The sequence below is a fragment of the Triturus cristatus genome, chromosome 5_2, assembly GCF_964204655.1.
Source record: "Triturus cristatus chromosome 5_2, aTriCri1.1, whole genome shotgun sequence".
NCBI lineage: Eukaryota > Metazoa > Chordata > Amphibia > Caudata > Salamandridae > Triturus > Triturus cristatus.
Window position 1 is genome coordinate 809,675,110 of NC_140588.1, and position 15,218 is coordinate 809,690,327.

The following is a 15,218-nucleotide window of genomic DNA, read 5'->3' on the forward strand; positions in this document are numbered from 1 at the left end:
TGTATGTGAATTTATATGTTGGATGTTGCCCCCCCTTTTTCTTTTGATACTGAATTTTATAATTAATATTGTGAGCCACTTCAAAAAAAATTCTATATTTGAGCTTGTGACTAAGTAAATGATTTAACTGAGTGAGCACCTTTTGCTGTGTTGTATTAATAATTGGTTTAGGACCACTGTTTTTTGTACCAACAAATATTGGGGCCCTTAAATCCATCTCACTCCTTGTGTGTTTCCCCCTCTACCTCCCTCCCGCCCACCTATCCACCTCCCCCTCCTCCCCATTTCATTTCATTTTTTTCTCCCCCTCGCCCTTACCCTTTCTCCCCCTCCCTCTCCCCGACACCTCCTATCCACTCCTTCACCCCTCCGCTCACATCAAACCTGCTCCTTATATGTACTTCCCATGCAGTTAATCCTCCTGTTGTTTTAAAAATGTATATACCCATTTTATCTTTGCCTTAAATCAATTCCCTCCGTTGCTTATCTACCAACGCAAATCTTATGTTTAATATGTTTACCTATACTGATCTCATCTGAATATCGCACCTTTCGTCTGTATTTTCACTTTACGATGTGCATTTCTTATGATACTTTTCGACTGTACTATCTTTATACTTATGTAAAGCGCTCTGATACCCATGGGTGTAGCCAGCGCTATGTAAAACCTTACTAAATAAAATAAATAAATAAATAAATATGAGAGAGATCATCTCTCAAAGTTTTAAAAGAGTGTACGCACGTATGATTGACACGTGTCATGCACTTTTAAACCACGCGCGCTAAGCAGTGTGGTACTGGATGGTTTCTTGTAAGTGACCAGTGAACACCTACATGTCATGTTTGTGTTTTCCCTTTTTCATTTTTCCTACAGGTTAATCTTGGAGCCCCATATTAATGCGGAGTGATTACTGACACCCCACTTTGTGGTTAATCTTTATTATTGGTTTATAAAGACAGAGCCCACTGTAAGACAGGTCCTGTGGAATGCCGCGTACCCTGAGGAGTCACAAGGCAGAAACATGTTGACCATAGGTATCACAGTGAGGGGATAATTAATTCCCTAGACCACCGTACACTTCTTTGAATACCATACAGATGCATAGTCTATTCCAATTTATTTTTTTGACAACTGTAATGGTTTTTAAATCACATTTACCACTCACGGGCCCCACTTACTTTAGAAGTGCATCCCTGTCATCAGGTGTATGCCCGCCCTCTATCAAACCAAGTTTTTAGAGGACGAGGACAGCCAATGATGAAGCATGATACGAGGCGGTGTGTGAGGCCAGTCCTTAACTTTTTGTGAGATGTCCACATTGACTACTCACTTCTAAGCACCTGTAGGTCACTTCACTAGGAGCAGCCCCATTTATGTTAACGAAAGCAGACCTTGCCCAGGTAGCTGAAAAGAAATCTCCTCCCCCCTACTCTTTATTCTATGTAGGCTCAGGCAAGTGAAAGGAAATCTCCTTCCCCTTCACTCTATTCAACCCAGGTCCTATTCAGACCAGCCCTGACTCATCAGACTGCTGGAGCCACAGTCCTGTCCAGCCCCCTGTCCCTCACAAACCTGACATGGAATACACAAACCTAGCAGAGGCATACTGGATGGTTAGGCAAGAAAATACCTACTCTCTAAAAGTGGTATTTTCAAACACAGATTGTAAAAATCACCCACACTAAAAGATGCATTTTAACATTCTGAGTTCAGGCATACTACACTTGTTTTTCTACCTTGTTTCCTGTGTCAGTTAGGATAATAAGATGTTATAAATCAACCTACCCATTCTGGCCTATGGGAACAGGTAGCCTTGCAATTGTGAAAAACAAAATTGGCTGTAATTCACTATCAGGACATGCCACACACATCATGTCATGTCCTACCTTTCACATACAACGCACCCTGCCCTCAGGAGTACCTTGGGCCTACCTTATGGGTGACTACTATGTAGAAAAGGGAAGGTTTACGGACTGGCAAGTGGATGCACTTGCCAAGTCGACATGGCAGTCCCAGACTGCACACAGGCTCTGCAATGGCAGGTCCACCAGCAGCATATGATTTACAGGCCCGGGGCACACATGGTGCACTGTACTAGGGTCTGACAAGTAAATCAAATAGCCAAACATGGAGTCACTAATCCATTAGAACCATTTACAATAGGGAGCACTTGCACTTTAACACTGAACAGCAGTGGCAAGTGCCCAAAGCATCTAGACCAGCAAAAACATAGGAGGCAACAGCAAAAAAATGGAAGGGAGACCCATGCTAATGGTGCTGGGTCTAACAACCTTGTTTTAAAATAAATGCTTTGTGGTATTTAAAAAAATCGGGTATACCAAATCCTCCATTTAGTTTAGACAGTTTAAGTTTAGTATATGCAATACGATGGGGGTTGTGATTCTATATACATTTAGAAATAAGCCTATCAATTTTTTTGTAGACCAAGAGGGGTAATTGTACAGGGATCATAGACATGGTATAGAAGATGATTGGGGTTAATGCCATTTTAATGGCTTCAAGTTTCCCTCACCATGATAAATGTAGTGTAGACCGTTGACAAAATGTTTCTGTAATTTTGGTAAGTGAAGCGTCACAATTAAGAGCAATTTTAAGGGAAGTGAAAAGAGTATACCTAGATATTTAATTTTCTCTTTTTGCCATATAATTTCAGTATTTTCCAGTATTGAGGGTGTACAGTGAACATTGTAGGGAAAAAATTCTGTTTTATGAATATTCAATGTATAACCAGAAATGGTAGAATATTTACATGCAACATCTTAAACCGCAGGTAAAGATGTGGCTGGATTACAAGGATATATTAGGACATAATCTGCATAAGCAGACGTTTTAAGGTTAACATCAGCTAACATAATTCCTTCAATATCAACAGAATTTTGAATGGGGGAAAGAAAAGGTTCAATTGCCAATACAAAAAGAAGAGGTGACAACGAACAACCTTGTCGGGTTTCTCTATGAAGATAAAAGGGTTTTGAAAATTGACCATTAATAAAAAGTCAGGCAGAAGGGGAGCCATATAAAGTCGATAACATTTTTTATAAAATTATTACCAAAATTAAAAGAAGAGTGTGTTCGAAAAATAAATTGCCAATTAACTTTATCAAATGCTTTCTCTGCGTCTAAAGCTAGTAGGCCAGCAGGAGAGGTGAGGGTAGATGTCTAATCAATAACATGAAAAAGGAGTCTTGTGTTATTAACAGAAAAACGTTTTGACATAAATCCAGATTGATCAATATGAATAAGGGATGACAAAACTCGAGCTAATCTGGTATCTAAGATTTTTGCAAACATTTTACAGTCCTGGTTAATCAAAGAAATAGGACGATAATTTGAAACTTTGGTATGGTCTTTATCTCGTTTAGGTAAAACTATAATTATTGCCTCTGTAAAAGAACCACTGAGTAAACCAGATTGAGCAAATGTAGTGAATAGATGATGTAGATGGGGAATAAGGGTCTCAACAAAAATCTTATAAAATTCGGCAGAAATACCATCAGGGCCAGGAAATATTTTAAGGTTTAAGTGAATGAATAGCAAATAAAAGTTCATCAGTCGTGACAGGATTATCTAATTTGATTTTATCAAGCTGGGAAAGTTGAGGTAGATTTGCAGAGTTATCGATAATTTGAAAATCTAGAAGGTTTGGGCTACTGTATAATGAAGAATAAAACTTAAGAAACTCATCCATAATGTCTGGGGTAGATACAGCAACAGTAGCATTGTGTTTGTGGATAGCACAAATTTGGTTTCCATCTTTCTTGATGCAAAGATAGTTAGCTAAAAGCTTTCCTGACTTATTAGCACTAAAAGCAAATTTAACTTTCTGGTTAGCAATCTGAATACCAGCTTTTTTACTCAACATGGAATTATATTCATATCAAAATTTTTGTAGCGTGGTTTTAAAAATGAGATTTTGAAAAGATATAAACAGACTTTCAAATTTTACAATCTGTTTTTCCAGGAGTAACAATTTGGTGTGAAATGATTTATTCCCATGCACCATTATAGAAATAATGATTCCTATTAAAAGCATCCCATTTTACAATAGGGGAGGTGACATCATCAAGATTATGTAAAAAATATTCATGAATAGCTTTTAAAATGGTACCTTCATGAGTGTCTTGAATAACAACATCAGCATTCATGCGCCAAGAGTAATGAGAGAATGAAAAATTACCTGTTTGTAAGTGAAGCGAGATTATTGCATGGTCTGAAATTTCAATACTACCAATTGTAGGCTGAGTTATAGTTTTCACTAAGTCTCTAGACACCAACAAATAATCTAAGCATGAATAAGATTTGTATGGATTGGAGAAAAAGGTGAATTGTTTCTCGGTGGGAAAGTGCAGCCTCCAAATGTCAACCAATTTAGTGTTTTTAAATAACGTTCTAGAGGAATGAAACGCTTTGAGAAGAGAATACTTGGCCCAGGACAGTCTATCTAAAAGGGGGTCATTAATCAAATTAAAATCGGCCCCTAAGATTAAAGAAGCTTTCCCAAGTTGAAGAATTTCAGAAGTAATGTTAGACCAAAAATTAGGGTCATCTGCTGTTGGTCCATAAATATTAATTAGGTGTAAAATCATATCCCCTATTTTAACTTTGACTAAAATAAATCTAACTTCTGAATCATATTTTTGTTTAATATTTGTAGCTGAAGAGATGTTCAGCAAAGAATAGCCACTCTATTCTTCTTACCTTGTGCCTGGGAGGAGATAATCTGGCCAACCCATTTCCTTTGCATGTATGCTAAAATGGTGTCATCAATGTGAGTTTCTTGTAATAAACAAATATCAGCATTTTGCCTATGTAAATAGTCTAAAATCTTTAATCTTGTAACTGGATGACGTAAACCCTTGAAATTCAAAGAAACAACTAAAACTTTAGGAGAACTATTCATAGTTTAGGAGATAAAGAAAGAAGGAAAGTAGAGAAAGAGTGGAGGAATTTACAGTATAAAACAGAAGTATATAGGAAACCAAAGAAGTAGCCAATAGACATGGAGTACATAAAAACAAAGAAACATATATATATATATATATATATATAGAATAGAAACAAACATACATAAACAATGAAGACACACACACATGCATCTGAGAAGAGGAAAAAGAGAAATGAGAGGTACACCCATACTAAAGGACTACCATAATAATGACAGGAGTAATATTAACTAGACGTCAATATACCTATGAATTACCACACAAGAAATAAAGCATAAGTAACAATGGGGCATATTATCAAGCCAGGCGATAAAATTATCGCTACTTCAGCGGCAGAAAACTGCAGCTAAAACAGCGATAATGGGCTTGATAATATGCTCTATGGAATTCCAATTCAAGCCCATGTTAGATGTGAAGGACATTTAACCTGAGCTTCAATTGGAATTCCATAGAGCATATTGTCAAGCACATTATCGCCTGGCTAGATAATATGCCCCAATATTATTTAGATAACTTCAAGTTGGAGAGTCATGCGCATCCATTGGTAGGGAAGAGTGGTTATCCAGAGAAGCTTGAAGGTCTTCCGGCTGATCAAAGGATTTAGATATATCGCCTTTCCAAATACCCATGATAGATGGATTGAAAAGACCATACTTGAAGCCAGAGTCTCTCAGTCTTGGTCTCACAGCTGCAAAATCTCATCGTATCGCAACCGTCTTCTTGGTGAAGTCTTGATGGATGAAAATCTTTGAGCTATTAACTAGAAGTGAAGGGATTTCACAAGCTGCCTTGCTGATCAGAACGAGGTGATGATGGCGTAGAAGCTTGAAGATGACTTGCCTGGGTTTGGTTTGAACTCGTTTACGATGAGATGGAATGCGATGTGCTTTATCTATCACACATTTTTCAGAGAACTTTACACTCAACAAATTAGGCAGTAAATTCTCTAAATATTGCCTGCAATCATTTCCTTCAATATCTGCAGGCAAATTAAAAATACGTACATTATATTGTCTATTCCTCTTCTCTAACTCAAGTAATCTAGTTTTAATGAAGAGGATTTTTGTAACCATCGGCAATATTTTCTCCGTATTGGTGATAAAATCATGTATCTTAATCTCATTATCAGTAACCTTAATTGAGAGACTGGCCATGTCTTTTCTTATATTTTTAATTTCCATGGCAATATTTTCAGTGTCTGATCTAACAGCCTTTAATTCCACCAGAATAGTAACAAGGGAGGGTTCCGATGAATCTACCATCTTTGACTTCAATGGCGGAGGAGAAACTGTTTGTTTACGCTTATTTGCTGTAGATTTACTTTCCATTCTTAATAAAATGAATAGACTCAGGCAGAAGTAATCAAGAATTGCAATAGAAATAAAGTTAATAGTTCAAACTGGTGCAGCAGCTAAAACTAGCTGTGGGATGGAACCAAGGCCGAAGCTGCGCCCTTTCTTAGTGTAGATCTCCGCCTCCCTGACAGGAACCTTGGAGCAAGCTGAGGGAAGGCTCGGTGGAAAAGAGACTGCAGCCAGAGGAAGTTCAGAAGTTACCCAATTCGCCAGAAAAGCTGCAGAAACACTCTTCTTGTTGCAGGTAAATGATTCTTGTGGCAAGAAATGCAAAAATCCTGTGAAATCGGCTTATTTTACCTCGTCATAAGGACGGGTGAGCCGGAGTTTAATTACGAGCTGCCATCATGGAGCAGGCGCTCGCGCGTCTCTCAAGATACTGTTTTTAATGGGACAAGCTACTTACTTCGATGTACTTTCTCCTCACTGGGACACTGTGCACTGTAATCACTATGGACATTTTTTGTTCATTTTCTTTCCTTAAAACACAAACTAATTGTATAATACTACATCAGTTTTATGAAGGATTCCATGTATTCTCAGTAAAATTCCATAACAAATGTTGGACGAAGTGTCTTTTGCATTTAATGAGTGCTTTGAGTAAAACCTCACTGATTCGTAAATGTATATATTAAGATACACCAGGTGAACCATTTTGTCTTGTTCATGTTGATTGCCCAGGTTCGTACTGATTTAAGGACATCCCTTGTTTTATGTAGCTCCCCATGATGAAACCAAAGACATGAGCTACTGATTGGCAGCCTGGTTCTTATGATTGTGATTTGCTGATTCGGCACTCATAGTACTTGAATTATATTTTTGCCATAAAACAGAAGGCACACGTAAAGTGTATACATTTGGGAGAACTATTTTTTTAAAGAAGTCCACACTAATGAACAGGAACATAGAGCCCAACTTAGACATGTATGTCAATTAAACAGGAGATAGGAAGTATCCAACAAGAGATCATATATCATTTATAATTCCATAATACATTGCAAAACTGTTTAGCCTCTAGCAGGGTTTCATTGAATGGCGCCTAACTGGGGAGAAAGGACGAGCACCCCTGGTATAACCCTTCATTACCAATGGGGCTTGTACAATGAAAGTAAAGAGCACACATGTTCCTATCAGAAGCTAGCCTGTGTGTGCTGCCAGCTAGTGCAGTGTAAAACAACATAAGTGACCAAGGACCAGATGTATCAAAGGGTCTTACCCATTCAGTGTCTATGGAAAAATGTATTCATACATATGGCCTCAGGCCATCATGCTTTGCCTATGTACTGACAGCTTCATACAAGGACCATAAGAACTCTGTGGTGATGCTTGTGCCTGCGCTTGCTGTTACTGAGGACAGTGCAGCAGGACGCATGTTTAGTCTCCCAGTACTACTCCTTCCACATACACATTTAGATGTATTATGCACAACATTCCATCACTCACAATACTTGGGACACTCCAGATACTCAAAGACTGTCCTGTGAGTTGGCCGATAATGTCAAGGGGTTTACCTATTGCATATTATGTTTGTTTCTGTCTGGTATGATTAAGAAGTGAAGGGCACCTAAAGCAAGCAATGTCCAAGGAAGCTGACTAAAAGCCCGAGTCTGCAGATTTTTTTTGTGTGTTATTTATGTATATTTCTGGGTTTCAAAAGATCTGACAAGGCACACAAAGCAGTCTTTTTAGCCAAGTCTCAACTGTAGTTGGGTGGATTGTTTCTGACTACACAGATTATTACGTGAAAAGTGTGATGATCAACTTTCAGTGAATAACAAATTAGCACTAGATCACTACGTCACATATAATAGTAAATCTTGAAGTTACAAATTGCAAATTTTGAAGATTACAGAAGAGTAAATTAGAAATATAGAACAGAATGTAATTCAGTTTAATAAACAGGACTCCAATTGAGCATACAAATGAATTGATCTAGGTATCTACTATTTCACCCATAAATACAGAGCTGTACTGGAGCGTGGATCTTGCAACAAAATTTCTTGGATTGTTGGTATATATTTAAGGTGAAGTGCTTGTTGTCGCTGGTCCGTCTAGTCGCTCTAGTGTGATGAATGTCATTCAAACTGAGAATCTACCCTTGAGCACCCGCTGAGGAACACCTGACAGCAAGATGAAGCAGGATCTATTCGGGAAGATAGAGTGGCAGGCAATGTTAGAGGAAGGGTACCCACAACATTGGACCAGCTCTCACTGTAAGCATTTAAATAGTACAATGTGAAGGAACAAACCTTTATTGACTGTGGGCATGTGTGTTTGAGTTTAGGATGTATAGCAACTGAAAGGGAAACCAAACAACATCATATATTAAATAATGTATTCACTGATGGAACAGGGATGCTTACTTATGACAATAGAGATAAAGCACAAGCACCATGAAAGAGAAACTCGGTAGACTTGAGAAGCTACCCCAAAAAGAGGTAAGGAAGTGGTGGGAAGTCTACTAACTTCAGCAATATGTAAAGATTGGAAGGGTACCACAAGCGCTTAAGAGCTTGAAAGTGTCCTCATGCGCCAATCCAAATTCTAGCATGCTGGTGGAATGGGCAACCCATTGTGCCACTTCATATAAATAGAGGTTAAACATAATAATTAAATATATATGGATCCGTCAAGAGGAATTACTAAAGGAAAGTAATCATTCAGAGAAGGACTATATACAGCACAAGATCAAGAGAGTATTACAAAATTAAAAAAGCAATTGAGCATGAGACAGAAAATTTGAAGAGGCGATAACAGTAAAAAGACAATAGTAATTTCATTGCAAAACACAGGTCTATGCAACAGGTTAAAATGCTGACACTTGTAAAAAGATTCAGCACTCTGCCGTGAAAAAAAAGGAATTTACAAAGAGAGCGGTCAGTTGCCAAGAAATCCATTATTGACCTGAACAGACAGGGAGGTTTCAGAGGCAGGAAAAACCAACGGAACAAAATTAAGCATGACAAAGAGGACTTTTTTATGTGTTTACTGACTGCTAAAACTGGCTCGGAAACCACAATAGTCAGGAAGAGGAAAGGTCAAATATAGAGAAGGAAAAGGCAACCAAAAAGAAAAACATGTAGCTGAAAGAGGAATAAATAAAACAATCAGTACATCCATAACAACACCTCTTGAAACACAGAGTCAAAAGAAATGAAAACTGAGTACAGTAGTCAGCCTGTGCATTAGAACACTAACTGTGAAATAGACTGAATGCTTTTGAACTAGATCTATCTTTTTGCCCCAGAGTGATTTTGTCAGAAAGAGAATGGCCTTTTTTGAAACGTGTGAAAGCTAAAATTGATGAAAGCACATAAAATGAGCAAAGAGAAGATGGCCAATGGACCTATGAGCATGATCAATCAACTACAAAAGGGGGTGTGAATTTTAGAAACTCTATAAGAGTTGGAGATAGATAATGATTTTTCTGAACAATGGGAAATCACTGAGTGGGTGATTACTGGTACAGGTGGGGATAGTGGCTTTCATGTCAAATCCCAATATATGCAAAACATGCCAACAGGTTCAAAGACTTTCTCCATCCTTCTGTGATTCAAGACTTCAAGAAATTAAGCAATAAAAAAATAATTGAGTCACAATATGACATGGACAAAATAGAAAGCCCTATTGGAATTAGAGAGAGAAGGATGACTTAATTGTGTTTAAACCATCCGCTAATGGAGAATGTGATCCAGTGGGCTACAGAATCATAAGCAAAGAAAGTCGTGCCTCAGCTCAACAAACCTATTTGTTATGAATGCATTTCCAAAGATGGATACTAAGCCTTGCTAGAGAAGTAATATGATCTACTCTGAATTAAAGGACATGGTCTATTCAACCTTGAAAAGTATAGAGTGTAAAGCAAGACCATCTAGTGATGCCTCAGTTTTAAAAACTGCTAAAAGTGCATAAAAGTCCACAGTGCCCATCAGGTCAGCCACGTGTATGTCCATTTGGTGTCTTCTAGAGAACAGCTCAAAGTATGTTGACTATTTTTTCCTTTTTTGTAGAAAGTCTCAATTCATCTTTGACAAATAGTAGGGGTTTTTGAAAAATGATCATTGATATGAACTGAAAAGAAGGCCTAATTCTGCTGTATGGATGTGGATAATCTATACTAGTAAAAAATGTTAGGAAGGTTTTAATACTTGCAAACATTTCCTTAAGACTTGATAATTTAATTATCTGTATAAAACTAACAACCTACTATCCATAATGACATAATCAACAGACATAAAAGAGAATCGGCAATGGGCTCTTGCTTCACTCCCAGCTATGGAAATCTGTTCTTGGACTAGTGGGAGGAATAAGTGATCTACAAAACTACGTTAGAACATTGTCTGGAATAAATAGTATAGTGACTAAGGTATATAGATTACCAGTTTGTCATCTGGACAGCTATGAAGACATTGGCTAAACAGTTTGTAAAATATTTGAATCAGAATAGTCACAATATTTAATTGACAGCCCAAACAAGTGACAACAAGATTGAATATTTGGCTATCTTGTTTAATGATATTTCATTCAGCGTCATTTCTGTCAGACTGGTAAGGGTAATTTGATATGTAATCTAATCTATATGATGATTTGCAACAATTGCAATGGGATCTGTTTAATTAAAGATGAGGTAATGAGCATTGCATTTGGTGTGTGAGTTCTCTTAAAATTCAGTGTCATAGGAGGTATTTAACAGGCACATCTCATTAAGGTGAATACAAACCAAAGACTGTTTCTGAACATTATTCAAGGTTTAAAACATTGTGGATCTCATTAATTTCTGAACAGCCATTGCATTTCATTAATATCTCAATGCCAGTAAAAAAAGACCATTCTATGTACTTAATGTGGGTGATTACAAAGACATGCCTATTTTCTGCTTGTTCTGCTTGTTGCAATAGAATATGCCTTTTAGTGCTATAAATATGATGGAAATTGTGGTCTATGTGTATCTTGCTGAATACCTTCCAGTATGAAGATCTTATAGCAAAACTGTCATATCCGTAAGATTATGTCATCCATGATGTTATCAGTGATGTCATTTGAGATGTTATGAGTGATGTCATCAATGATGTCATTTAAAATGTGAGGCCATAAGCTGTGCATGAAGGGGCATAAGTTATAGTTATTTCAATAAAGTATAACTGGTGAATTTTAGTGGACGTTTGGTTTTTCAAACACTTGTTTTTATATTACTACAACACCTTACCATCAGAGCACTTTACAGATGGTCAGAACCAAAAGGAAAACAAGAACGCAATCGACAACATAATCATGAGAGGTAAAAATAGTGTAGGTGCACAGATTGGGGAAGGTAAAATCTCTAGGTCAAATCGACGGGATACTGAACATGGTCTGACAGTCTAGTAGTAATCATGGGTGTAGATCAATGGTCAAGGTGATTGGGAAAGAAAAGAAAGCAAGAAAGCAAACAACAGAATCAAGCGTAGTACAAACAGTGAAAGTTCTCAAAATTAAGTTAATATTTTTAGGAGAGATGGACTGGATAACTTTAATCTTTGCTTTTGTTAGTGAATTTCCTGGGTTTTTAAATGTTAGCTGAAATATTATTACCTTACATAACTGTAATGTCACTTTAAACTTTGTTTAAACTTATTTAAGGAAGTTCTGAGGCTTTTTCAACATTAAGTATTATCTTATTACCATACCTAACCTCTGATATTCTCAGTGAATGTTTATTTTATTTTAATGTAAAGTAAGATCTTATTATTACGCTTAACTAAAATATCACTTTAATGTTTTATTTTTCAGGTAGGTTCTTGTTTTTTTAAAATCATATTCACCCATATCCCTCGCTGAGCATAATTTTAGGCAACGCATGGCATGGGATTTACTGCAATCCCCCATAGACGACCAACATCAGGCTGTGCATAGCCTTTGGCCATGTACACCATGGGGTTGGCCGCACACCCTGGCAGGCCGGCATGTGGCTATGCTCCGCATCCCATGACCTGCGAGTGTCCATCCCCCCATGGGCAGCCAAACACGCAAAGTCTTTGAGCATGCATAGTATAGGGGTGGATGCATGAGGTCAGGGCCTGCAGCCAGTACCCCATGGGCAGCCAACACATCGCCACTCTTGCCCTTCAGCCATGCATTACGTAAGGTTGGCAGCAGAGCCTGGCCTGCATCCAGGCCCTGCAACCTACCCTCTGAGAGTGACCAATGCACCACCGCACATGGCCATGCATGAGTGGCTTGTGGTTGATTACAGGGTCTGGCCTGTAGCCATGCCCAGCAGCCTGCCTCCATTGGAGAGGCCAACTCCCCACCACACAGGCCTTTGGCTGTGCACGACATGGAGTTCACCACAGGGTCAGACCAGGCGCCAGAACCTGTGCTCAATCCCCCACCGACAATCAAGGCCCCCTTGGGAGGCCAACCACTCATGGACCCCCCCACACCATATTTTTCTTTTAATTGTTTTTTCGTGATACCATGATACTCCAGTGGTACTCCTGTGGTATCACAGCTGAAGCACCAACAGTGGTACCTCAAGACTGCACAAGTTTTACTTGTTGATGCTTGCATGGTCCTGCAGTACCACAGCTTCTGCAAGAATACTGTAGGACTACATTGGGGCAATGTTTGGTCACATGGGAATTTAGTAAGACCTACAGCACAAAATATTTTTAAAATGATTTTGTCAAATTATTTTGACCCTCCCACAAGTGCCAGGGGGTTAGGGTTCCCTTTTTCTTGCCCCCTTCTCTTTGTTGATCTAAACACAGGACAAGGGTCCTAATCCCCAAATCCTGAAATGACAGCCGCATCATTTCTCTTCGCGTTGCAGCCGGCCAATCAAATTGCTCAGTCTCACGGGACTGGTACCCATTCCACGGGACTAAAGGGGCCAACAAGAAAAAAAAACTTTCAGCCAATCAGAATGCTCTATTTTTTTTAAATATGCTGCACTGCAAGAGTCATATGACTCTTCCACGGGACCAAACACCTAGACATCACTATAATTCTAATACTAATTTCTCAAAAATGGGAAAACATATTTCCACTGTGGTGCTTTCTGTGTGGTTATAGTTCAGACTTACCTCTGGTCGAGTGTTTTTTTGTTTCACTAATAACTCTGATACCTTTTTATGAATCTACAGAAAACTTTACTAAACAAATATTTATCCACTTTGGCCTCCTCATGGACAGTTTTGTCCTGATTCAAAAAACTGAGACTAAGAAAAATGGGTTTCCCAAAAGTGCAATTTCCCATGTTAATTTCCATATGGAACATGATTCTCCGATACAGAAAAAATGGCTGAACAGAATTTTACCAAATATGACAAAAGATAGAACTTTACTCAGAAAGCATGCTTTTCATGATTTGGTTCAATGTGGTAAGCTTTTTTTTAAGAAAATAGCATTCAAAGAGGGGCTCGGGTAAGCATGATAGGGTTAAAAAAGTAAGTATATCAGTACCATATGGTCTGATTAGTGAATTTAAAGGGAACTACTCAGTCCTAATTGGTTGCCCACAACATGAACAATATGTTGTGGTAGCCATTACGGGACATGACATGACCCCTGCACCCTAAAAATGATTGCAAAAAATATGAGGGGGCAGGATGAGTGCACCCTGACCCTTATGAGTATATGGGGAAATACCAAACTGACCCCTCTTGATTGGCTGGCCATAACATGGACACCATGTTGCTGTAGCAATTAAAGGCCTCAGGGGCAAGGTCCTCATTGAAATGGATTGTAGGCAATGCAAGGTTTTCAGGGCCACAAAAAGAAACATGTAGAATGGGTAATAACAGATTTTAGTGACAACATAAATCATTTGTTTGTTTGAGGAGGTTTACTCAGTTTAGTAATTCTTGCGAGTTTTTAGGTTATTTTACCTGTGAAAAATGTTGATCCTCTGCTGGGATTTGAAGACCCATGTTCAAGAGTAGATTGTTTTCTCATGATTTTATCATAAAGCTCATAACGTTTATAGAAGCTGCTCCAAAAGCTAAAATGAAAGCACATTTTCTATAAAGTTCACACTATCTTCAGAAACAATGTGAGAATCAAGTCTGATATTCTGAGTAAAACCCTCATTCCCAACAGCAGCAGCCTGTCAGCTGATTCCCTGGTGTTCTACTGTGGCTTCACCTCAGTGTTTTAATGATCAACTAGAAGACTAACATTCTGCATTTATGTGTAGCCCACCTGAACACCATCTTCATGTAATCAAAGCTGTGAAACTGAGAGCATATCCTTTAGAAACAAATATCATGAGGGGGCTCATTTTATCATACAAATTGTGGTTACTGCTATGGAAAGGAAATATTTGCTTGATTTTCCTTAATTTCATGTTGTCTTTTTCAGCCTTGTGAGAATAAAGTCTGATATTCTGAGTAAAACATGCAATCAACAGCAGCGTTACTACAGAGTTCTAATGAACAACTAGAACACTAACATTTGTATTCAAGAAGAAGGTGAGGCCCTCCTGAATGGCATTTTCTTGGAATGGGAGCTGTTGCATTACACACCTTTCCTAAGGAGCAGTGAGATAATAATGAAGATATGAAACCAGTAGGTTACAAATGCGAGGGAGAGTTGTGGGTGTAAGTAATCTGAGGCATAATGGGACATATTTACAAGAGTTTATAACCACCAGAACGTCACTTTTTGTGACTTTTTGGAGGTGATAAACCCTTCGCCTTATTTACAAGGTATTATTAAGCCACTCAACGTGGCTTAACACTGCCTTATGAAGAAGGCCCCCTTTCAAGCAGCATTTAGCATAAAAGGGGCAGGCAATGGGTGTTACAGTTGGGGTTCAGTCGCTTTTTGACGCTGCCCCCTATTTACATGGGTGGCTTAAATATGGAGCTGCTCCCAAATAAGTGGCGAAACAAGGAAAATGTGTGATGAATGCTCCAG